At 39.2% G+C, this 23,651-nt stretch overlaps 1 protein-coding gene across 1 annotated transcript in view; it reads left to right on the forward strand.

Moving 5' to 3' along the window:
- The first annotated feature begins 8,838 nt into the window (after positions 1-8,838).
- The window catches only part of LOC129719102 (fatty acid hydroxylase domain-containing protein 2-like), a 46,749-nt gene continuing 31,936 nt past the window's right edge, over positions 8,839-23,651 (forward strand). Inside the window, exon 1 of the mRNA XM_055670500.1 lies at positions 8,839-9,538. The gene's annotated coding sequence lies outside the window, so the exon portion shown is untranslated. The remainder of the gene's footprint in view (positions 9,539-23,651) is intronic.

Consider the following 23,651-nt stretch of genomic DNA (forward strand, 5'->3'; position numbering starts at 1 on the left):
GACCAAATACCATTCAATATGAATGTTTTCGGAACCAGAATTACGCCCAGATGACAGAAATTGATTTCACAGGCAATTTTAAAGTCCAAAATGACGACTTTCGGCTTCTGAAAAACAGTCCAAAGTGACCAAATATCACCCAATATGAGTTTTTCTTTAACCAGTATCCTAAATACCATTTTGAAATCCAAGATGGCGACTACCGGTTTGTGAAAAAAAGCCTGAAATAAACAAATACTATCCAACATGAGTGTCTCTGGAACCAGAATGATGCAATGAGCTAACAATTGACCTCAGGCACCATTTTAAATTGCTAAATGGCAACTTATAGGCAACAGTCGGAAATGACCGAATAATACTCAATATGGATATTTCCGTAAACGTGATGATGCATAGAAACCAAACATTGACCCTGGACACTATTTTGAATTTGAAGACGACCACTTTTAGCTTCTGGAAAACAACCAAAAATACCTCCCAATATGGGTATTTCCGGTGTCAGATTGATGCCAGAAAGTCTGCTGATAATGACAAAATACCACCCAATATGAATATATTCAGAATTAAGGCGATGTACAGAAGCCAAAAGTCGAGGTTGTTGTCATTTCGATGAAACCAATCATTTCAAACGATTTGTCATTTGACTTTGATCATATCCTATGGCCGATTCGTCGTGAATTTGCAGACTTCAAACGAACCGCAAGGAATCAATGAACTTGGAACGTTCAAATAGTACGACACCACATTTAAATTATGTTGAGGCCACATATATCGATCAAAGCAGGTATAGTTTTAAATAGTCTTTGAATTTCTCTTCTTTCCATAACTTTTGAGCCACATATCAAATTGTTATGAAGTTTGTTATTTGTAAGTTTGAGAGATGACTCGTTCGTATGACACTAGTTATGTTCAAATAAGTCATGTAATCTTTGAGATAATAGACTTTCGTTGTTTTATTAACAATTTAATACATAACGGTTGCTTAAGTTCGATTATAATCAAATGAAATGGGAACGTGTAGGGCAGCCAAACTTTGAAACCACGTGTTCAATCATAATTCATCAGTTAACCCTTAACTAGCCCGCTCATCTGATAATAATAATCAAATCGGTTGTGTAGTTTCTGAGATAATGAAGTTTCGTGATTTTCACAAGTCGGCACATTACAAATGAAGTTACAGTTCGATTACAGTAAAATTCAATAGGGTCTTCTGAGGCAGCTAGACCACTCATTTGACACTAATTTTGTGGAAATCGGGTCGGCCATCTCTGAGAAAAGTGAGTGAGTCCAAGTAGTCTTCAGAATATGTTCCTTTGCATAGCTGGATTTCACATTTTTAAACATAACAGGCAAAGTAATAGTCCGACTGCAAAACAAATCAATAGGGTCTTATGGGGCAACAAGACTTTCCATATGACACTGATTTTATGAAAATCGGTACAGCCATATCTGAGAAACATGAGTGAGATTAAACAGTCTTCAAAACACGTTTCTTTTCATAACTTTCAAACCACAAGTTCAATCTTTATGAAATTCAAAACTTAAGGGTTTTCTAGGTAGCTCGTTCTTTTGAGACCAATTTTGTTCAAATCGGTTGTGTAGTTTCTGAGATATTGATGTTTCATGATTTTCATATTTTTAAACATAACCTCTAAACTAAAAATCCGATTACAATGAAATTCATAGGGTCTTGTGGGACAACAAGACCTTTCATTTGCAATTAATTTCATGAAAATCGGTCCAGCCATCTCTGAGAAAAGTGAGTGAGAATAAAAATCTGCACATACACACACACACACACATACACACACATACAGAAAATGCTCAGCTCGTCGAGCTGAGTCGAGTGATATATGCCATTCGGCCCTTTGGAGCACTTTTATACTTTCGGTTTTGCAAGTGATTGCTATACCTTTCTAGGAGAAAGGCAAAAAGGATTGCTCGTTGTAAATTATTGTTTCGAAAGTGTTACAATCAACATATGCGTAGTTTTTCGTTTCCGCAAACCACACAGGTGGCCTGGCATCTAATTTCAATGCCGACATAGATGGCGTGATCAATTTCAACCAAATCAACTTTGGTCTGGTCTAGGTTTAATCTCAGCGGCCACCGGGACATTTTCTGGGAAGAAGCTGGGATTCCGCCTTCCATCGCATGATGAACGAAAGATGTTGGTACCGGTCCGGTATTCAACGGGTCAACACTGACGGACCAACGGAGAATAAGCGAAATTTAAAAAAAATTATGTAGTTTTCAACTACTGTATTTTTCATCTGATGTTGAGCCTTTCATTTTTGCTTAATTGTTTAATCTGAACAACCTGCAGTCGAAGTTAGCAAAATATCTTTTCTAGTAAAATATTGTTTTCTAGCACCATCGCAGCACGATTTGCCTTCCCTAACACATTTCGCTGATGAACGAATTAGTTGGCCTGCGAGGGCTAGATGAGGAGGCGTAAAGGAAAAATGATCTCGAGAAATAAAAGCGAACGTTGGGTGAGGGTGGTGTAGCGTAAGAGAAACGACTGGCACCACCGGAGTGCTGGATGTCAGAGTGACAGAGCGCATCGAGCTTGCTCGGTTTGTAGCACTGGCAGTACAAGGGGCTACAAATACTGTTATGCGAGATTACTACCACCAGTGCGAGCCCGTCCAGCTTGATGTAGGTACAGCAAAATGGGAAAAACACAATGTCTAGAGACTGTGCGTGCTCACAGGACTGGACGCTTCATACGGTTCGCTGCAGCCGAGTATGATTGGATTGAGCTGGAAGACGTTTTAAATTTAGCAACTTTCATTTCCGCTGAAACTTTCAATTTTTATTTTTGCACTAGGAAAGGTTACGTTTCTTTGCAAAGGGGGTCTAGGATAGCCTACATAAAACATTCTCGACTCGTATTAGCAAAACAAGTTATAAATTTAATTTAAAGGTTTTCTGTATAAACGAAGAAAAACTACGCCGTACGTCTTTGTTTTCAATACTGGGATGCATTCTGTAAAATTGGAAATAAAACTGGTAAATATTTCGTCAGATTTCGAACGCTAATAACAGCATAACCACATGATGGATAACAATAATTAATATATGGCTGGATAGATAAAATGTTGGACGATTTTGTAATACACTAGTTATAATTATTATTTCATTGCTCAGCGGTAAAAATTGATTAAAAGTTTCGAGCCCAATTTAAGCGAACAATGAACCAATCACATGTGAGCATTTCTAGCACAGACGACATGGATAGACACCAACCATTCCCTGTGATAATCTCTGTATCGTTCCCAAAAAAAGAAATCAAAGAGTCTCCACGTCCCAATCAGTCAATTATGCTTGCTTACACGAACTTAGACTAATTTGATGTCTCGATGGTAAAGGTTTTTCGAATAGCTCGAATCAATCCTATTCCTTGAACAACTTCTAAACCTGCTGTTATAGCGTAATAAAAACTGATGTCTTGAAAGAAAACATGTCGATAGCAGCAACAGTGCCGTACAGTATATGTGAAGCAGAGTGCCGCTGGTCTCTCGTCGTTTATCATTGCAGCCAGCGTTGCCAGGTCATTTTTTTTAAAATCTGGAAAAGGCAAAATAAAAATCTGGAAAAAATCTGGCAGTCATTTCGTGGGGTGAAAGGTTAATTTTTCGGATAAAAGTCCTGGGGTACGCAAAATTTTAGGTGACGAAATTGCAAAATTTCGCGCCAAAATTGAAGTGATGACCTTTTTGCGGAACAGAGAAAATAAAATCTGGATAAAATCTGGATCATCCATGAAAAATCTGGATAATTGGACATCAAAGCTGTCTACCTGGATACATGTTCAAAAATCTGGATATTCCAGCTAAATCTGGATACCTGGCAACGCTGATTGCAGCGGTGCACGACTTTTCGCGTGCAATGGTGGAAAAACTGCAATGCTGCTGCTGATGGTGATTGAAAGCTTTTTTTATGAAAACCATATTACCATAAAAAACATAAATTACTCAACAAGAATTGAACGTATTTGCACCCGTTACAAGTTATTTTTATTTCATTTTATCTTCGGTATTCACTGAACAATTGTGACCGGCATAATATTGAAAGAGTAAATTCCCAAATATAAAAGTTTATAGAAGGGTCGGCGTAAGCTTGCGATTGTTTTGTCCACTTACCAAGATTTATTCAGAATATTTCTTTGCTTTCGAACATTGTTAGATGATATATTTTATTTTTAACTTCACAAATAATATACGTCTATTAGCTGTCGTCGTAATACAGTGAATTTAATTGTTGCCATATGAAAAAAACTTTTCAAGCAAAAAACAAAAACGAATCTCTTCAAACTTCAGCTTCGTTGTAATTGTTGATTGCTACATTTTTTTGCTGGAACATGTTAATAATTTTTTTCAACATATCTTTCTACGTCCCCCTGCTAGTGAACCCATGTAACGAAAAACGTCGTCGAAAATCGTGTAAAAAACCGTGTAAAAATCTAACTGTGTAAAAAACACCATACTATAGTCTGTTACCGTTACTGCTACTTACTGTAACTGTTTTACGCGAGAACGAAAATCGTTGTAAAAAAACGTGTAAAATGAAACCGTGTAAAAAAACTTTACTGTATTTAGGAAAAAAAAATTCAAGGAGAGGCTGAGAATAAAAATACGTAAGTCACTGAACAAACAAATTAATTCTGTCTGCGGAATCTTCAACCTTTGTAACCAAACATTCAAAATGTTTAGTTCCACGTCACCATCACCATTCCACACAACTCTAGGGCAGAACCTAGAAACTTAGAGAATGTCAGAGAATTTATTTCTCGATTAAGGAAATCATCAGGAAATATCATGAAAAACTAAAAAAAATCAGGGAAATGTTTTCAACCGAGACGCGATTCTTTGTTAAACGGCTCATAAGCGCCAAAACGGTTTTTTTTCAGCATAGAAAGCTAATGTGGAACCTCTACGGTTCGGTTTCATATCCAATTGAATACTTTTTTCACAAGGATTTCAGAGTTGCGTTCATCCTCGTTGTACTTTTGAATGTCGAATACTGGAAAATATCAGGGTAATTGATGTGTGATGATGGAATCTTTAATATACTAATCAAACATCTTCCTGAGAGCACAATGGAATTTTTAGTGATAATTTTCAATTGCTGCTTCAAAATTGCATATTTTCCCAAATTATGGAAAAATGCAAAAATTATTCCAATTTTAAAGCCGGATAAGAATCCAGCTGAAGTTTCAAGTTACCGACCAATCAGTTTGCTTTCTTCAATAAGTAAACTGTTTGAGAGAATTATTCTTAGCCGAATGATGTCACACATCAACGAAAATTCAATTTTTGCAAATAAACAGTTTGGATTACGCCATGGGCATTCCACAACTCATCAATTGCTCAGAGTTACTAATATGATACGAGCTAACAAATCTGAAGGTTATTCCACTGGAGCTGCTCTTTTAGACATAGAAAAAGCATTCTACAGTGTTTGGCATAAAGGTTTGATTGCGAAATTGCAAACTTTTAATTTTCCAATTTTCCTAATCAAAATTTTAAAAAATTATCTTACTGATCGAACTCTGCAGGTTGTTTATCAGAATTCAAAATCTGATAGATTTCCACGTTGTCACGTTGTCAAGATGAATGGAGTTATTTTAAGTTGGTCTGACAAGGTTAAGTACTTGGGACTAATTGACGATAAAAAACTTATTTTCAAAGAGCGCATTGAGAGTATACAAGCCAAGTGCATCAAATATACGAGATGTATATATCCTCTCATTAACAGGAATTCTAAACTTTGTTTAAAGAACAAACTTTTGATTTACAAACAAATTTTTAGACCAGCAATGCTTTATGCTGTACCGATCTGGTCAAGTTGCTGTACAACAAGGAAGAAAACGCTCCAAAGGATTCAGAATAAAATTCTGAAAATGATTTTGAAGCGTCCTCCTTGGTTTGGTACCCTCGAATTACATAGACTTAATGGTGTTGAACCATTAGAAGCTATGTCAAATAAAATTATTAACAATTTTCGACAAAAATCGTTGCAATCCTCAATTGCTACGGTAAGCTCTCTTTATAGCCAATAAGTTAGCATTTAAGTTAGTTGTAAGTTTACTTTCCTTTCTTTACAAGTAGGTTTAAATCCCTACGAATGATAAGTCCTAATTGCGAAAGCAAGCAAATCCTAACAATTAAAATTACAAATTACTAACAGTGTTGAGAAGTTACCATTTGTGATTGGACACACATACTCATTATTTACTAATATTTATCATAAATACTTAAGCTACTAAAAAATCTCCTTATTAAAAAAAAAAAAAAAACAAGTAGGTGTGTGCTAAATTCCGTGGCGCCAGATCTCTACTTTTGGAGGGTAATTGATGTTACATCCCAGGGAATATCAGGGAACTTGATCTTTGCATGAAACCGTCTTGGCTACAGCTTGTTTTAAATTCAAAGCGAAAATCATGACGCAAATGACGTTCAGGAAGTTTGAATTCCGACGTTTCCACACATCAAAACACAACAGCCAATCGAAAATTGAAAAGTGTGATAATTTGTAGTTGTTGAATAAAGCCTCAGCTTATGATAAGATGTTCCTGATGTGAACTTTTCTACCGGCTGTTAATGCTGGCGCCAATGACGAAAAACGGAGGTAGCATTAAAATCTATTTGTAACAGCATGGTACTCTCAACGTGTTAGTACTGCAAAACTATTTTAAATTTTGTGATAGATTCACTGTTTCAACAATGTTTTGTTCCAGCATTTAAAAATAAGAAAATAATTTATTTCAACCCCAGAAAAATATTCATATTTTGATGTACGTAAAAAGATATTCATGCGTCAAATTGACGCATTGATATGCAATTTTTTATTACGGTGTTACCACATCAATGAATAACGAACACCAAAGTTCAGGGTTTGATGTTCCTACATTGATTAGAATACAAAAAAAAAAACAAAAAAAAATACACACTATTAGAAAAAAGGTGAAGTTCTGGAAGCGAGGAGTCAAATTAACGCAGACTATCTTTCCAGGGTAATTCTCGTTGCCGATTGCGAGCTATCGGAATAGTTTGGAGAGTTTAAATCATTCGCTATATTTTTACACACAATCAGTTCGATTAGATTATTTACGATTTATTCGATATAAAATGTTACATTCCTATACGAAAATTTGCCCGCTAGAGGAAAATATTTATCTACTATTCGTTTCCATCTGAATAGTATGTGCCACAATGACTCATTAATTTGTAATTATCTGTATATCACGGTTGAATAAATGCTGTTTGAAACTGTGGTGAATCCATGATAAAATCGAAAATGCTTTTTCAAAACCACCTTGTCCCGAGCTTAGCAACATAATTGTCCGAAAATATTTCATTCGGTTTGAAGATTCTTTTACCTAAGTAAAAAGTGAAGATTAAATCTACCGCGGGTGCGCTAAATGTACGGTAATGCATTACAACGAAGTCAATCCCATTATTAAACTACAACAATTACTTTTTACAATCCAATCCAAAAGTATTTCTGCCTTTGGAAATGCCATTATTTTTACACTGTTTTTATAGTTGATTCGCATTTCGTAAAAATCACAAAAATATTCAATATTTTCATCATTATTGCAATTGGACTACAAACAAAAAATATGTTTAGGTATCTCTTGAATTAATAAACATTAAAAAAAATATAAGCTTATGTAAAATCTACACGCAGTTTTTTTTTCTCTTTGAGCGTTAATCGGCAGATTATTAAAAATCTCTTAAAGTTGCGGGTAAATATAGTTTTAACATACATGATTTTGTAGAACTCGGTAGAACATTGTTCAATACCATAGTGAAGGCTTCAACTTATTTTCTTAGAAATATAGCTGTTACTGTTTCCGCTAGTTTATTGCATTTTAGTCAACCAACACGCAGTCAAAATATTTTTTCTTATGAAATGCGAATAAAAGCAGAAGAAACCTTTATTGCAATTCATGAAAAGTTGACATTTACAAAAATGCGTTTACTTTTAAGACATCAGTTTTCAATTAGTAAACATTAAATTATTATGTTGATATTTCAAACAAGATTTACCTCCAAGACATCAAATTGATAGAGGATACAGAAAAAGAGGATTTCTCTCTTGAAGGTTGTGCCGCAGTCAGAACAAACAACTACGTGACGTACTACAGCATTGGCCGACCGGTCGTCCAACAGGTCGAATGCGCACACCCTCTGGTCGAATAAATACTTTTATGAGGAGAAACGTATATATTTTATACGAGGAAAAAAGAGACTTCACCATGGTGGTGTATATACATGTATCTACGGCGTATAACATACCACATAGAGAGGAGATAGAAAATTCAATGTTTTTAGTTTTTCGATTCACCAACAATGCGGAGAGCCTTGTGCCTTGAGTCACGCTTTGACTCAGACGTATGAACGGCTAGACTAGGCGAACCGGACCGTTCGATGGACGGAACGAACGAATGGACTCATTGAAGACTGGTTGCTGACGAAATGGTACAGAAGTTCGCAGTGACCGGCTAGCTAGAGCCAGGCCAAGAGTTGTGCGATTTCGAAGAACTGTAGGAGAATGGGATTCACCGCATAAACTGAATCTCGCTTCGCGCGACCACGACCTTCCGTTAGTAATTTCAAGAAAATTGCTATGAGAAACGTGGAAATCAGGCTGCAAATGTGACTCCCTCACACAGTTTAACGCTTTCTACTATTCCAGCAACTGATCGCTAGGGTACTGAGTTCTCTCTTTAGAAGTCAATCTGCGCCCTTTTGTGCGTATATCCTTGTTTTATTGGACCACTCGTTTTAAGATTTCCGGTCGAAGAGAAACATGCCAAAGAGGTTATAAAAATGCGCGCGTTTTCACATAAGCAGCATGGGTTTTCTAAATTTTTGAATTTTCCTTCCGTTACGTGCTGTCTATCGCTGCTTTTCGCTCGTGCGCCTGCTTTTGGGGCGATTCGTCGGTTAGCGGGAATTAGCGGTTGAGGACGTTAATCGAGAGAGCAAACAGTCGCGGCCGAATCGAATTCAAATCAAATGACAAATCGATGAGTCAGTAGTTGCATGCGGTACGCAGCAGGTCTGAGGCATTGTCCGTGGGCAGCAGAACACAAGACACTGTCGCTCTGTGCTGCATCCACTACTGAAGATACGCAAAAAGTTAATCGTTGCAGGGACCTACCGGGTTAGTAAAATCGTCCTAATATCGGTTGGAGTCGTCCATATGGCCATGTGTACGAGGAGGTCTAAAGTCTGATGATGTGTGGTGTCACGCGCTTGTGGAATACGTTTCCGGTTAAAAGCTCTATTAAGGTTCAGAAACCACGTCTTATAAATATCAACAAGCCGTTCTAGTTTTCAACTTACATATTAGCAGTATTCAGTAACTTGTTGATTGTCTTAGGTACTCAGAATACCGGAGATACACATCTGTTATGAATCGTAAATAATTTTCGTTTTTGCTCTTCGGAAATCTCGGAAAAAGAATTTTCGCTTTGATCGGCCAATTTATCTGAAATGCTAAAACCAAAAAATCCCTTAAGGTAAATAGATACAGTTGTTAATAGATTTAAAGATCTTTAAAAATAAATTTGCACAAATTTTAGTATACAAAATATGATATCTTTTGAGCTGTTATTTGTCATTCTTGTAATAAACTACTTGTTAAGGTTTTTGATGTGTGCTAAACTTTCGGAAAACAATAAAAACATAAGTAATTTCATCTGTGAAACAAAATGAAAACCAGGAATAAAAATAAAAGCGTTTGGTAAACTCAGTGAATTTTTGGGATTTCGGTTTTCAAAAAACAAATGACATTCTGAATCAGTGGCGTACCCAGGAGTTGTTTTTGAGGGGGGGGGGGGTGTACTTGGTTAATGGAAAAAATGGGAATTTTGGTATCGAAAGCGAGCTCTAATACTCCGATATAATCGTGAAAAAAGTATCGATACTGCAAGGGTATAGCTGTTTGATATCAGGTTCATTTGAAGTAAAACTCATATTGCTGTTTTATTTTTATTGCCCGCGATAGAAATAATAGGGCTGAAATGTTGGTGCTCATTATTGATGTGACAGCGTTATTATTTTTCGTAAACTCATTTTTACTTAATGGTTAGTAATCTTGTCTTGGTTTTGCCTTAGTCTTTAAATAAACTGGAATAATATACAGATTATAGCTTTTCAACCGTTCCTGTGAATTTTGGTGCTCCTTGCCAGCCCGAATGTGCGTTAAAAGGCCACAGAGCAGATGCTCGCCGAGTTCGTCGCTTCTAGGTTTGCTTACTGGAAAACCTTATTTAAGCTTTTGAAGCCTTTACGCACTTCCGAGCTAGCTAAGGACACCAACATTCACAGGAACTGGTAAAAAGTTATCTTGACAAGATATATGGAAGTCACATATACAATAGCCACGAACAATTAGCTAGACCACCAGTTTAATTTTTTAAAAGCCGCTAACTGGTAATAAACTCTCACCTGCCTTCTCTGAAGATGTCACTGATTAGTGACGAAACGTCGAATAGTATAAAAAAGTCGTTTTGCTTCTACTTCTTCCGCTCAGCCAAAAATACACCCAACGCACTTTAACTACTTTACTATGAAGAATGTTTCAAAAAATGATCTCATAAACAGAGTAATTTGTTCTCTATCCATCGAGATTACCGAAATCCGTCAGTTGTAAGGGGCCATCCACATACCACGTGGACAGATTTTTAACAATTTTGACCCCCCCTCCTCTCCGTGGACAACTGCCCATATAAATTCTAAAAAAATTGTATGGATCGTGGACATTAGCCAACCTCCCCCCCCCCCACAAAGCTGTCCACGTAGTATGTGGATGGCCCCTAATAAATTTCTAAGCATTTGAAATCTGGAACTCTTAAGTTTCAATCCATCATTTCTACAGGCAAAGTAAAAGTACGATTTCACTAGAGAAGAAATAAGTTGTTTTGCCGTGTTCGTATCTCACTCAATGAAACTGTAAGAAGTAAAGAATCCTTTACATTACATATGATAACATTACATGAACATATATATGTATAAGTTTTCTCGTACTAAGTGGAGTGGACATCGATCTTTGTTGTTGTTTCGTTACTAAGGGTAGTGTATTGATATTGGTGGGGGATCGCCTGTCAAGAAGCGATGCCGAAGATCGGGTATCGGAAGCAAAATAATCGATTCTAAGTTAGTATCGCAGGTATTGCAACGTCCCTAGAGCAACCTAAATCAATAGTTGTCATGCAGCAGAATGGAATTAAAAAAAACATTGGTTTCACACGCTCTCGTCACTCGCTTTCAATGCGGGTTTGCGTTGTAGAAGGGATATAAGTGCAGACGAATATTGAAGAGAGAGAATAGGAAACAACAACGTAAAAGATCAAGTGTTTTCCTGCTATCTTTAGCGATACCGCTTACCGTACAACGCACGCGCTTTCAATAAACCGTTGCGTGGTTCAGTCAATGACCAAGTCGAGAACAATTTTCAAGTTGTTGTTCATCGCATGACATAAAAAATAGGGTGCCATTAGAAATCGACGTTTCCAACTTAGTTAAGTGATAGTCCCGCGTCGCGTCGTATGAGTTGGAATTCGATTTCATTTGAAAAGGTTTATGATCCTTTGTGTATATTGGCATACTATAGTTCACGCAATATTGACTTTCAACAGTTTGGTCTTCTAAAAGAGAGGCAAATATAAAGCAAGAGACGAGCCAGTCTCAGCTGAAAGTAAGGATATAGTTTAGTTTAGTTTTAATTTTGATTTGTAAGTATAACAAAAATTATATTATTCTAATTAATATAAAATAACCAAATAATAAAAAAATTGTTTGTTTTTTGAAAGGAATATTAGAGAATTTGAAGTTTTGCTGTGAAAAGTCTCGACATCGAACTTTTTTATTTGGATTTTAAGAGACTTATTCCCATCCGTTCGAACGACGGGTACTAAGGACAATCTTTGGCGGCGTGCAGGAGAACGGAATATGGAGGCGAAGAGTGAACCATGAGCTCGCGCAACTCTACGGTGAACCCAGTATTCAGAAGGAAGCTAAAGCTGGACGGATACGCTGGGCAAGGCATGTTGCAAGAATGCCGGACAACTACCCTGCGAAGATCGGTTTACCTCGAATCCGGTAGGAAGAAGACGACCAGCGGGCAAGATGGGTAGACCAAGTGGAGCTAGATCTGGTAGAGTGTACACAGTGTCCCAGGAATTGGAGAGTGGCAGCTAATAACCGAGTGAATTGGATAAACTTTGTAAATTTTCGTTAGAAAAAAATTTACTGACTGCAATGTTAAGACAAAGTATTTTTTTTTTCCAAAGGTGGCGGGGAAATCTGCAAACAGAAACCTGAGAAGAGAACTCAGGGTGTGGGGATGAGACTAGGGGAGAGATCCTGGGGTAGTTACACTCCCCCAGACCCCTACTGATCCCTGTCCCGACCCACTAAAACCCCTCCAGTCTCCAGCCCTGGTCTTCCCGGAACGACGGTTAAGTATTACGTCGGGAAGTGACTTTTGTGCGTGATGCACCCTCTTTACTCTTATAACCTCCTAGCTAACTACCTGGTGACTGGTAGTTAGCTACCACTGGCGTGTTGGTGATTGACCCGCCACACACGTTGTAGCTCCAGGACAATCTGGGAGGCGGCCGCACAGGCCGCGTTCCAGATGTCCGGGTCGTCGCACATCCTCCGGACAAGATTGTCTGGAGTAGTGCCAGGCCCGCTCACAGCCATCATGTTGCTCCTCGCTCTTACGAAACGGGGGCATACGAAGAAGACATGCTCTGCAGTCTCCTCCTCTTCCACGAACTCGGGACACATGGGGGACCCCGCGTGCCCGAACCTGTGCAGATTTGCCTGAAGCAACCATGGCCTGACAGGATCTGTGTCAGGTGGAAGTTCACCTCGCCATGTCGCCTCCCGACCCAGCCGGATATCTCCGGTATAAGTCGGTGCGTCCATCTGCTCTTTGTGGAATTAGACCATTCCCTCTGCCAACGGAGCATCGAGAATGACCTTCTGGTGCCTCGTATGCCCCTTGTGTCACGGTGGTCGAAGCACTCTCTGTCCTCCTTGATGGCGATGCTGATAGGCATCATGCCGGACAAGACACAGATTGCATCGTATGACACCGTACGATACGCACTCACAACTCTCAGGCACATGAGCCTGTAGGTACTTCCCAGTTTACCGCGGTAACTGTTAGTACCTAGCGCTCTGGATCATACTGGCCCACCATACCTAAGTATGGACGAAACCACGCTGGCAAGAAGTCTTTGCTTGCTGCCATAGACCGCTGAGCTATTGGACATCATACGAGATAGTGCTGCAATAGCCGATGAGGCCCTCTTACAGGCATAGTAAGAGTGGCTCCCGAACGTAAGCTTGTCGTCGACCATAACCCCCAAGAGCTTCAACGATCACTTTGAGGTGATGGTGCAGTCTCCGACTCTGACCACCGCCTGTTGCTCTGATTTACGGTTGTTCACAACCGTGACCTCCGTCTTATGGTGCGCGAGCTCCAGTTTCCTGGAGCGCATCCAGTCCTCGACCTTCCTTATGCAATGCGCAGCCGTCAACTTGACCTCTTCCAGAATCTTGTACAGCGCCACCGGTACGTGGATGCTCCTGAGCGCGAGCGCTATGGAGTCCCAACTGGCGCTATTGAACGCATTCTTCACGTCAAGCGTGACGATTGCGCAATAGCGTATTCCCCTTCTCTTGCGCTGGAGTGCTATCTCCGCCGTCTTGGTGACGGAGGCGATGGCATCCAGCGTGGACCTGCCCTTCCGGAAGCCGAACTGGTTGCTTTCCAGACCGTTTACACCCTCTGTGTACCTCAACAGTCTGTTGAGGATAATCCTCTCAAGTACCTTGCCCGTCGTGTCTAGCAGGCAGATAGGCCTATATGCCGATGGGTCACCTGGGGGTTTCCCAGCCTTCGGCAGTAGGACCAATTTCTGCCGCTTCCACCTATCCGGAAAGAGGCAATCATCCAGGCACCTCTGCATGACTACTCGAAACAGCCCGGGGGCCGTTTTTATCGCCAGCCTGATTGCCAGGTTAGGGATGCCATCCGGTCCCGGTGCCTTGCTCACCTTTAGAGAGTTGGCGATCACGATGAGTTCCTCATTCGTAACCCTTGCCTCCTCCTGGACCTCGATACGGCTGTCGTCGCCCACGGATTGGATGCTCGGCAGGTTGGCCGACCATCCCTGGTCTGTGTCTGAGATACTGGAACGTCGGACGTGGGACTCAACCGCCGGAGGCCAAGGAGTCCCTCGATGATTCGCTCCAGCATCGCTGGTGATCGCTCTGCAGGCGCCAGCGCGCCTTTGGTCTTGGCCATTACGATCCTGTAGGCGTCACCCCACGGGTTCGTATTGGCACTCGCGCATAGCCTATCGAAACAGAACCTCTTGCTGGCCTTAATCGCACTCTTCAGCGTCGATCTGGCAGAACTGAATGCTGCGCGGCGCTCTGTCCTCTGTTCGTCTGTTCGCGCTCGCTGCATCGTCCGTCTCGCACGGAGGCACGCACTGCGAAGGTCCGCTATCTCATCAGTCCACCAGTAGACCGGTGGCTTCCCATTCCTAGGTTGGCGAGTCCTAGGCATGGTGGCGTCGCACGCCTGAGATAGCATAGCAACTAGTTGGTCAGGCGTCGGGCGAAGCCGACTGCCCCCCTCGCGCTCTCGTCTAATTGCCACTTCAAATACCTCGGCATCAAAATGCGATGTCATCCACCCGCGGGCGAACGGAGTGTTGGCCCTACTCGTCGCTTGCCGCCTCTCGTTGCTGTCTACACTATAACAGACCGCCTGGTGGTCGCTATTAGTGTAGCCATCACCTACCCTCCAGTTCTTGATCAGTCCTGGGCTGGAGAACGTCACGTCGATGATCGACTCCGCGCCTGCTAAATATACTTTTGTTCCCAACGTTGGCCAGATCTAGGTTGAGCTTTGCCAAAGCCTCCAACAAGATCTGGCCCCTCTGGTTCGTGAAGCGACTTCCCCACTCAACAGCCCAAGCGTTGAAGTCGCCCGCCACCACCAACGGCGTTAGGCCCGTTAGCTCCATGGATAGGAGATCGACCATCAAGGTGAACCTTTCGGTAGACCAACGTGGCGGAGCATAGCAACTGAAGTAGAACACTCCGTTCACCTCAGCAACTACGTACCCTTCTTCTGAGGTTGAGACAACCTCCTGAACCGGGAACTTGCCCGTCGTACATATTGCCGCTATACTGGACTTATCCGCAACCCAGTTACCGTTTCCGGGAGGGATGCGGTAGGGGTCCGATATGATGGCGATGTCCGACAACGACTCAGTGACTGCTTGGTGTAGCAGCTGCTGAGCCGCGAAGCAATGGTTCAGGTTCAGTTGCGTCACCCTTACGCCCGTGGTTTCGCAGCCGGCTTACCGGGTGGGCACCTGGGGCCTCCCATGAAGTGTGTGGCGTCCCGTTTCCCGGAACATACCATACACTTGGGAGACTCCCCACAGTCCTTCGCTTTATGGCATGCACCTCCACATCGCCTGCACAACTGGCTCCTATCGGGCCCCTTGCAGGTCCAGGACTTATGTCCACCCTCAAAGCACCGGAATCAAATGTCTGGTTGCTGTAGTATGCCCAGAGGACATACAGACCAGCCGACCTTCAACTTGCCTTCTTTCAGGGCCAGGTTAGCATCCGCCGACGGTAGTCGGAAGGTAGCTATCTGGGTCCCCGCCGGACCTTTGCGGAGGCGGATTGACTCCTTAGCCACCTCCACCCCGCACTTCGCTTTGAGGGCTTGTGCAATGTCTCACCCCTCGGTGATTTCGTCCAGGTTTTTAAGCTGGAGAGTCACCCCTGAGGTGAGTGCCCGCACTTGCACCTCCTTCCCTAGGACCTTTTCAGCTACCGTTTCATAGGTAGCCCCCTTGTTCTTGGCGTCCTTCCGGAGCTCAAGTATCATCTCGCCAGTGCGAGATCGGCGGATACTCCGCACATCCGCCCCCAGATCCTTGAGCTGGGTTTCCCCCCTCATCTTCTTCAAGACTTCTGAGTATTTCGTACCGTCCGTCTTGAGTATGAGGGCATCACCCCTACTCCGCGCCTTTTTGACCTTTTTCGGTCCTCTGGCCACTCCGCCGTCTTGGCGCGTCGCACCTTCCCGACGCCTCCTACCCTCTACCGTAGTCCAAGGGTTGCCCGTAGCCTCCACTTGTGCCGTTTCCGCGGCGGACCTTGAACCGGTTGGTGTGTACTCCCGTGGGAGTAGCGCAACCAACCGTTTCTTAGGGTTCCCGGGGGCCGCTTCCCCCGGAGACTGCCTCGTTCGCTTAGCGACCTGCCCTGTAGAGCAGACGGCCGCGAACGAGGGGCCGTTTCAAGCCGCTGTCACGCGACTTTACTAAGGGAGCTCGATGCAGGTGCCAGCCCTTGGTCATGGTTCCTTATCGTATCCGACTCGAATCCGTTTCGTTCGCTGCCAGTTGCCATAATTTGGTTGATGGGAGCGGCACTACTCGCTCCGTCAGAGATGCTTCCGGGTAATTGTGGCATTTACGAGGAGTCGACGGCCCAGTGTCCGACCCTCACCACCCCTAGGCAATCTCCCGCTGCTGGTCCGGGGCTGTTAGGTACTGTCAGCGGTCGCCCTCATATAGCGTGACCTCGGCGGTCGCCACGCGCCGACCCGTGGTGGCATGCAGCTCTGCTAAGACAAAGTATAGTCGTCTAAAATGTGTATATACACCGTAAAAATGAAAAAAAATGTTTTTTTTTTTGACAAATGTAATTTTTTATTTGTTATTTCTCCAAGTTAGTTAACTATTGGTTAGCTTTTCATAAATCAGATTCAAGGAAACGGAGTTTTTTGAGATATTTATTTATAATTATTGACAAATAAAAATCAAATTTGTTGTGGAATTTCTCAACACTTCTAGTGAAAAGCCCAACATGGAGTAAATAAGAATATTTTTTTTATTGGGGGTTGAGTTTCAAAGCATTTTTTATTTCCAACATTTTTTAGAATAATTGTATTTCAATGATGTCAAATAAATTGAGCAACTATTTCAAATCAAAAAGCTTGTGATAAATAATTTCGTGAATGCCTTCGTTTTCGAGTTATTATGAATTTATATTAAGAAAAATAGAAAACATTCACTTAATTGTAAATTAAATTGAAAAGGGCTAAGTTTGTTTTGTTTTCTTTTAAAGGTTTTCATTATTCGAACACTGTTGGTAAAAAATATTGAATGGAGAAATGCTAGACATTATTTACTCAAAAGTCAAATTGTACACATTTTTTACTTTTTTATTTGAGAATAATAATAATGATGCAATTGATTCTAATCTTTTTTTTTTATCAAAAACTAGAGCCGAGGTGACTCGTGCTGTTTATGTTTATTTGACACATTCTTCGCAGCACTCACAGTTTCTCCCAAGCCCAAGGTTCGAACATACGACGACTGGCTTGTAACACCAGCATTCGAGACCAAATGGGATATCCAATATGATTTTAATAGTAATTCATTATCACAGAGCACTTGCCAACTAACTTTGGTGATGTAATGTAATGCTGTTTTTAAGATATTTCAAAATTAGGTTTTAAAAATTACAGTGCCCATTAAAAAGCATTTTTTGTGAGTTATTTGTAGTTCTGCGACACCAAACATAGGTTTATTGAGTTATACAATCAATATAACACAATTTATCGATTGACAGTAAAAAGGAATTATTTCCATTCTTTGTATCATTCAACCTATGAAAATAAATCTCCGTGAATGAGAACAAACTTTTGAATAATTCGTCCAATCTCTTCGCTGTCAAATAAATGAATTTTGTTATGTTTGACCGCACATTTAAAAAAATCGATGTGTGATTTTCATGAAAAATTTAAATTTTCGAATCTTAACTCAATATCTTAATAACGGATGTATTTAGAAAGTTAGTTGCCAAAAACTTTTTAATTTAAAATTGCTGTCGGAATCAAATTACATCATTAAAGATTAATTATTCTTAAAGAAAGTTGAAATTTGTAAAATTTTGAAAATTTTAACTTTTAAACAAAAGCTTCTATTGAAATGTTTTTCTATAATGTCAAGCTTTAACAAAAAATAAATGAATAAAGAGAAAATTTTACCCCTTTTCCAATATAACTAGTTAAGTATTTATTTTTTAATTTCCCAACTTGAATTCAGAATAACTTGAAAACTAATGCATTTGCAAAGTTAATTATTGAGTTTGAGCTTGTTGAGTTTTTGAATACAAAGTGCAATTGTAGTATCTAACACCTAGGTTTACACAAATATGCGAAATGTACTATATAAATTATCCTACATATTGATTTGGATTCTAATATTCGAAAAAAAGCCAGTTGAAGCGTATTATTTGGCACAATATCTAGAATAACGTAATATAACTTCCTAGTTTTCATCTTTATTCTAACACATTTGAAAATCAAACTTGACTTCTCCACCTTTCCACACTGGTGGCGACGGCTAAGCAGGCAGGAAAAACAGGATCCCCGGTCTCGATCCTTCCGTCGGTTTATCCATGAGGCCCGTGGGGGCACAAACACTCGAGGAACTGTGTATAGATTTTCCCTCTGTCTTTTCCGCCTTGGCTTTCTCGTTCGAAAGGCCACAACGAGGAAAGTCTCTTTCTCGTCATTTTCTGCTCCCACACTCAGCCAGGGCGGTTTGCCCTTCCGTGTGCCGCTTAGAGTTGATGATGGAAAACGTTCCGTCGTGCAATTTCTGCAGCCAGCATTTACGGTGAATGACGTCATGGGTGCAATGTCATGTTTCCAAACCCAGCGTCAATCTGCCCCAGACGACTGGGACAATCGGAATTAGTTTCCTTCAGACTGCGCTCATGTTGCGATCCCTATTTATGGACGCTCCCTTGCTGATGGAATGATACTTGTACAGTTTGCTCTTTCTCCCCCTTCATTTCTACCCACCAGTATTCCAGCTTAATTTTCTTCGCCATTCGATGACGTTCGGAGGCATGGAGATAATTCTGACCGACCGTAGTAGTGAATGTTTTACGTTGGCTCGGCATCGGCAAAAGATGTAGACAAAGGAAGGGCATCTTGCTTCGGGATAGCACGCACGCATAAGCACAGGTCGCCCTGGCAGTGACAATCGCTGTTCCACAGAAGCTACGGAAAAAACCCTGCTTCTGAACGCACGTGCGTTAATAGCTGAGCAAAGCGGTTACTGTTGAGCGCCTGTTCGGTTGAGATCTTTAGTCCTTAACTCACGGGGTTATGAATTGGGATTGGTTGTTTTCATATTCTTATCACAGTAACTAATTCGCCTAAAATAATTTAGAGTAAGCAGTTATACCTTTCTCCTAAGATTCAGGTTGACTCACTCTGAGGAATTTACATTAGAAGCCATTGTTGCTAGATAAGTGTATTATTTGATTCGAGAACATCCTGATTATATTTCAGAATCTATCACCAACCTTCATGTCAATCAGTTCTGGGTGTAAAGTTAGAAGCACTTCGTGATTTATTTATCACCAATCGTTCCTGAAAATTGAGAAATTTTCCAGACTCTAATTTATCAAATAGATTAAAATACTGTCACAAGGGGATTGAAATACTGTTACGTGAAAACTACTCAACAATAGATAAGTTCGAAAAATAAATTAGAACACAACTAAGTGCATTTCTGAGTTACAAATATCAAATTAGGAATCAGCATATGCGTATCAGTATTTGAAATATATGAGCAAAAATTTAAAGAAATTAAAAAACAATCTTAATCCATACTATGACAAATTTTGAGTGACTTTTTCGGAATTCAAATGAATAAAAAAATACATACTCACTTTTAAAATTATACACATTTTCCAGTGTACATTTTTTTTAAAATCTGGATATTAACTCGTTTGTAGATAGCATTTTGTTTTTCCTCTACTGAAACAGTTACCGTGTAATGGGAGGAAGGTTGATCACGTTAGGATTAATGGTGAGAAGTAATGATCAGAAGATACTGCTTCTACAACACTTTCAGGAAAAAAACCTAGCAAAGTTTTATGATAACCCAAAAAATACAATTCACAAACTAGTCTAACAAACCAGTCGTCGTATGTTCGAATGCTCATATACATTTGAAGCACATGCCAATGATCATTGTAAAAAAATCTGTTGCAGGAAAAATGAACAAGAACCGATTTATTTGGGAAACATTGTAAAAAGAGATCAATTTCATCACATTCCATGGTACGCCATAACTGAGTTGCAAATCATAAAACTGCTATCGAGTTATTTTAGAAAGTTGCCATTATCACAAAATCTAACTATCTTGAGCTCGTCTCAATAAATTCAACAACTTAAAAAAAAACATTTGCAAGCATCGATACTCCTTAGGCGACATCCATTAAGTACGTCACGCAAATTTTGATTAAATTCTAAATTAAAACAAAACATACTTAAATTATTCATATCTCGATGGTTTCTCGACGGATTTTCAACCTTTGAGCACCAATGAACTTGGAATGAATTCTAGTTTATTGTATACATATAAACCTAAAAGAAACAATATGTCAGAAAAAGTTATAAGCGTTGCAAGAATGCACATTTCGACACACACTCCTAAAATCCGGAATATTTCCAGTGTCTGTTAGTTCCGTCGAATTCCCTAATAATTTTTGGAAACTAGAATAGTTTTACAGTAAAATGAAACTGGTTTCATCAATATTGATTCATATTTCGTAAAGTTCTAACTATTTAAAGTTAGACAAAATTTTGCCTGTCTCAATCATTTTGTCTACCCCCTGTATGTTCCAATCGAACAGATTTCACTAAGATTTTTTGGAAATAGTACAAATGAACAGGATTTTTGCAGCTCCCAGTAAAAATGGAAATGTGGCAACACTGCGTCAAACCCATTTGGTGAATCAGGACTTTCTGCTGGTGCCTTGAAGCAACCAGTTTCGACAAGTTTTTTTTTGCTGTTCAATTAGTTTCAGCAATGTTCAATTAGTTTCAGTTTGATTATTAACCAAAAGGTTGTAAATAAAAAGCAGGTAAACTTAGCAAATTTTCCAGCAATTTTTTTAAAAATATTTGTCATGTGACGTCACGCAACGTTATAAACCCCCCCTACGTCATAATTCGTCACGATTTTCTTAACCCCTTCTCCCTCTACGTACTTTATGGATGCCGCCTTATAACGAATCGAATAGTCAAATGTAAAAATATAGCCATTAGGTATAACATCTTTTTGACAATGTAATTTTTTACTAATTTGTTTGCCGTCATAATAGGCCGATCAGATTTTCTCGTTGCAAAAATGGGACAAATGGGTACAAAAACGAGACACTTGGGAAATCGATTTTTGCAGATTGTTATTAACGAAAGCGAAACATACAAACAATTATTCATTGCTTTGATGAGCCTACCTAATTCTGTACAAATAAATATCGAAATCGGGAAGATCGAAATTTTGTCTAACAATTATCATGGTTCTTAGAACATTTCACATTTCACGTAAACAAAAAAATCGTCAAGGAAATCCAAATACAGGTCGGTTCTTTTACTATATATCGAATTTTATATATAATCGAATCAGAGATTTTTTTTTCATTTATTTTTCATATACGTTTTGTTGTTTTCGAATAAATAAGAAGAATTTGGTTTTGACTCATCCCCTAAAAGCTTTAACTTTTTTTTATTTTAAAATTATTGTCACTTAGGAATTTAAAATTTTCAATAAGGAAACATCCATGTTGCACAAAACTCACTGTTTTCGACTTCCCTCTTTCTTCAAATTTGTTTTATGAGTTCCTACTATTGCGACGGTTGTTCTCTACAATTGCGACGGTAGCTCTGAATAAGCCATATAGAATCGAGTTTCTATATAATCGAGTACAACCTGTACTTGCAAACTTTTTCATAGTCCACTGAAAACCGAGAGAAATATAACCACATTATGCCTTGCATGAATCGCAAGAAAAAACACGATAGATTCCAAAAATCTACCCTAAAATGACTAGCTAAACTAAATTGGAGGCCAAATAGAAAATAGCCAAAATTTAGTACAGCATTCCTGAAACTAAAAAAAGAAACCATGAAATGACCAAAACAAAAATTGATTCCTAATGAAGTTGTAAACCGCTTGAAGAAATCAGATGAAAGACCTAAAAAATTAACTTCAGAAAACTTAACGTGTCTTACAGATAAGAAAAAAGTATACAAAATTTATGCTGCAAAACATCCCTAAATCCAGAAAAAGTCGTAAAAAATTAATGGTAAATTTAACATTGAGTGAACCGTTAAAGGAAAAAATTCTCAAAACGCATCGACGGTAACAAATTAAAAGAAACCTATTCGATACAAAAAAAGTTCTGAGTTTGGTCTCAAAAATGGAGACAGTTGAGACCTAAAACCGAGAATGATCTTAAATTTGGTTTAAATTAATAAAGTAATTCTAACGAGAGTATAAGACCAAAAAAATGATTAAAGTTTAGTGCAATGGTTGAAGCATGCTTCTAAAGGAAGGAAAAGGGCAAAGCAGAAATTGATACCAGATTTAGCTAATGTGACTAGTGCAATTTAGCTCACAGCTTAGTTAAAAGTGCCTCAAGTAGTAAAAAAGAATTTATAAAAAATATTTTTAAATAATCCTAATAGTTTGTCTGAACATAAGAACATTCAGAGGTGAGAGAATGGCAAGTACATATTTTTGATAGTGGTTATGACAACATATATCTATTTTTAACCGGAAATGATGGAAAAACAAATAAAGTAGCATTCCCTGTTACGATCCGATCAAGAACTTTATTTAAAACTAATGCAACAATTGCTTCGTTTTTTCTTTGATAAGATCCCATTCTCTATGTTTGCAGGCGTAGTGAAATGTATATATTTTTTTTTACCTTTACAATCTGTTGAAATTTAAATATAAAATTAGTAGGTACTAATAAATCAACCGCAAGTGACCGTATAAATTAACTAATCGTGCCATTGCACAATGGTCCAAAAACCAAATTTAGGGGGAAATTTGGGTCTAGAGCTCTATAGCAACATTTTAGAGAAAAACTTTCTTCTACAAAGTTGTTACATGTGATAAAGCGCTCATTGAAAAATTATCAAAAATTAGGGTGACCAACATTTCGATGGAATCAAGTATCTAACTTTTTTATCTTTGTAGATAGAAGAAAAATTTGTTCTACAATGTTATAGCTCGATTAATTTTAAGTAACTTTGTACAATAAAGTTTTTCTCTATCTTTGAAAACAACCGATTTATATTGAAAAAACATATTTTACGCTCTAACTTTTTTATTTCAAGTTTCATCTCAAAACTGTCTTTGAACGACTTTTAGAGCTTTTTAAGAGAAACAATTTACAACGCTGACATCGTAGATATTTCAATTTTACTCAAAGTTAATAATATTTTTCATAAAAAAATATGCGTTTTTCATTTGTATGTCATTCATTTTGGGGCAAACATAAAAAATATCTCTTGGTCTCATTTTGAAGGGCATACTTGACTCTATAAATGGAGGAACTTTAAGAGATATGTTATTTTTTAAATTTGAGTAAATTGAATTTAAAAACAGGACGAAAATTTCAATAATTTTATGCATTATGCATATGGTCTATATAGGTGTGGCAATTAAGCTCAAACTAGAAAAAATGGAAAATTAT

Source organism: Wyeomyia smithii, chromosome 1 (assembly GCF_029784165.1).
Source record: "Wyeomyia smithii strain HCP4-BCI-WySm-NY-G18 chromosome 1, ASM2978416v1, whole genome shotgun sequence".
In the NCBI taxonomy this organism is placed as follows: domain Eukaryota; kingdom Metazoa; phylum Arthropoda; class Insecta; order Diptera; family Culicidae; genus Wyeomyia; species Wyeomyia smithii.